This window comes from Rhinoraja longicauda, chromosome 34 (genome assembly GCF_053455715.1).
Source record: "Rhinoraja longicauda isolate Sanriku21f chromosome 34, sRhiLon1.1, whole genome shotgun sequence".
Lineage (NCBI taxonomy): Eukaryota > Metazoa > Chordata > Chondrichthyes > Rajiformes > Arhynchobatidae > Rhinoraja > Rhinoraja longicauda.
In genome coordinates this window covers 19,272,816-19,276,347 of record NC_135986.1, presented here as the reverse complement: position 1 = coordinate 19,276,347, position 3,532 = coordinate 19,272,816, and positions in this window count along the sequence as shown.

Below are 3,532 nucleotides of genomic sequence, written 5' to 3'. Positions count from 1 at the left end.
TGCCCTCTATCAGATCCGGTCCTGATTACAACTAGAAATGTAACACAAAGTGCTGGAGCAACCCAGCGGGTCAGGCAGCATGTAGAAGCAAGCAGCTGCAAAAGACGAGGAGCTTTTGATGGCTCTGAGCCAGTACACGTTATAGACAATAGACAATAGGTGCAGGAGGAGGCCATTCGGCCCTTCGAGCCTGTACGCACCGCCATTCAATGTGATCATGGCTGATCATTCTCAATCAGTACCCCGTTCCTGCCTTCTCCCCATACCCCCTGACTCCGCTATCCTTAAGAGCTCTATCCAGCTCTCTCTTGAATGCATTCAGAGAATTGGCCTCCACTGCCTTCTGAGGCAGAGAATTCCACAGATTCACGACTCTCTGACTGAAAAAGTTTTTCCTCATCTCCGTTCTAAAAGGGCGTCACGGTGGCGCAGCGGTAGAGTTGCCGCCTTACAGCGAATGCAGCGCCGGAGACTCAGGTTCGATCCTGACTACGGGCGCCGTCTGTACGGAGTTTGTACGTTCTCCCCGTGACCTGCGTGGGTTTTCTCCGAGATCTTCGGTTTCCTCCCACACTCCAAAGACGTACAGGTATGTAGGTTAATTGACTGGGTAAATGTAAAAATTGTCCCTAGTGTGTGTAGGATAGTGTTAGTGTGCGGGGATCGCTGGGCGGCACGGACTCGGTGGGCCGAAGGGCCTGTTTCCACGCTGTATCTCTAAATCTAAATGGCCTACCCCTTATTCTTAAACTGTGGCCCCTTGTTCTGGACTCCCCCAACATTGGGAACATGTTTCCTGCCTCTAACGTGTCCAACCCCTTAATAATCTTATACGTTTCCATAAGATCTCCTCTCATCCTTCTAAATTCCAGTGTTTGGAGTTTGGAAGGATGAGGTGGGGGGAATCTCATTGAAACCTACTGAATGTATTGTTGAATTCATTGCCACAGATGGTGGGGGATTCCAAGTCTTAGGGTATTTTTAAATTAGAGATTGACTGGATTCTTGATTAGTAAGGGTGCTACAGGTTACGGGGAGAAGGCGGGAGAATGGGGGTTGAGAGGGGAAGGTAGATCAGCCATCCTCCGGCAGCTCATTCCATGGACCCACCACCCTCTGTGTGGAAAAGTTACCCCTCAGATTCCTATTAAATCTTTTTGCCTTCACCTTGAACCTGTGTCCTCTGGTCCTCGATTCCCCTACTCTGGGCAAGAGACTCTGTGTGTCTACCCGGTCTATTCCTCTTATGATTTTGTACACCTCTGTAAGATCGCCCCTCATCCTCCTGCGCTCCAAGGAATAGAGACCCATCCTGCTCGACCTCTAGTCATACCCTCTAGTCCTGGCAACATCCTCGTAAATCTTCTCTGTAGCCTTTCCAGCTTGACAACATCTTTATTCAAGGACTTTTTTCACCCCAGTCATTCCCTCTGCTTCTCACTCCTGTCGGGCAGAAAATACAAAAGGTTCAGGAACTGCTTCTTGCCCGCCGTTATCGGCTAACGAGGTGGTCGTGATTTTCCAACGTACCGTGGAAAGCCAATGGAATGTTGGCCTTCATAACAAGAGGAGTTGAGTACAGGAGCAAAGAGGTCCTTCTACAGTTGTACCGGCCCTAGTGAGACCGCACCTGGAGTACTGTGTGCAGTTTTGGTCTCCAAATTGAGGAAGGATATTCTTGCTATTGAGGGCGTGCAGCGTAGGTTCACTAGGTTAATTCCCGGAATGGCGGGACTGTCGTATGTTGAAAGGCTGGAGCGATTGGGCTTGTATACACTGGAATTTAGAAGGATGAGGGGGGATCTTATTGAAACATATAAGATAATTAGGGGATTGGACACATTAGAGGCAGGAAACATGTTCCCAATGTTGGGGGAGTCCAGAACAAGGGGCCACAGTTTAAGAATAAGGGTAGGCCATTTAAAACGGAGATGAGGAAGAACTTTTTCAGTCAGAGAGTGGTGAAGGTGTGGAATTCTCTGCCTCAGAAGGCAGTGGAGGCCAGTTCGTTGGATGCTTTCAAGAGAGAGCTGGAGAGAGCTCTTAAGGATAGCGGAGTGAGGGGGTGTGGGGAGAAGGCAGGAGGACGGGGTACTGATTGAGAGTGATCAGCCATGATCGCATTGAATGGCGGTGCGTACAGGCTCGAAGGGCTGAATGGCCTACTCCTGCACCTATTGTCTATTGTCTATTGTCTATTGACGCGCAGGTTTGTAGGTTAATTGGCTTCGGTAAAAATTGTGAATTTCCCCTCGTGGTTAGGATAGTGCTAGGGTACGGGGTGATCGCTGGTCAGCACGTTCTCGGTGGGCCAAAGGGAATGCTTCCATGTTGTATCTCAAAAGTTTAAAATGGTTTAAAATGGTGTAGATGCTCCCAGAGGCTGCTACTTCTTTCAGCAGAGGGAAGAGATGGTTTAAGTTGACTGTCGCTCCTTTCATCCTCACTCCTCCAACCTTCCTTGTATTCACTGGAGTTTAGAAGGATGAAGAGGGGGATCTTATAGAAACGTATAAAATATAAAAGGACTGGACAAGCTAGATGCAGGAAAAATGTTCCCAATGTTGGGCGAGTCCAGAACTAGGGCCACACACAGTCTTAGAATAAAGGGGAGGCCATTTAAAACTGAGATGAGAAAACACTTTTTCACCCAGAGAGTTGTGAATTTGGGGAATTCACTGCCACAGAGGGCAGTGGAGGCCAATTCACTGGATGGATTTAATAGAGAGTTAGATAGAGCTCTAGGGGCTAGTGGAATCAAGGGATATGTGGAGAAGGCAGGCACGGGTTACTGATTGTGGATGATCAGCCGTGATCACATTGAATGGCGGTGCGTACAGGCTCGAAGGGCCAAATGGCCTCCTCCTGCACCTATTTTCTACAAATTCTATGAATCCTGCGAATTCTATGAATCCAGCGAATTCTATGAATCCAGCGAATTCTATGAATCCTGCGAATTCTATGAATCCTGCGAATTCTATGAATCCAGCGAATTCTATGAATCCAGCGAATTCTATGAATCCAATAAATTCTTCCATGAAACCCAACACAAAAGATGGACAACCCTGGTCAAAAAAGCGCGCCAAAATCTACGCGCATGCGTACCGTTGTGCCTCCAACTCCCAGCGTGCCTTTCTTTTGGGGGGAAGCGAGCATGCGCCGTTAGCGCGCTGGCCTTCAACTCCCGGCGCTCCACGCTGCGGATAAAGGTGGTAGAACTACAACTCCCAGGGTGCCCCCCCCCCCGCCCCCCCCGCGCCGTGGCGTGGCGGTTTGGCGAGTCGGCCTGCGACTCCCGGCGTGCACCTGCCACAGCGAGAGAAGGGGGGGGTGGGGACTACAACTCCCGGGTGCCCCCCCCCCCCCCGCGCCGTGGCGGTTTGGCGAGTCGGCCTGCGACTCCCGGCGTGCACCTGCCACACCGAGAGAGGGGGGGGGGGGGAGAGGGGACTACAACTCCCAGGGTGCCCCCCCCCCCCCCGCGCCGTGGCGGTTTGGCGAGTCGGCCTACGACTCCCGGCGTGCGCCTGCC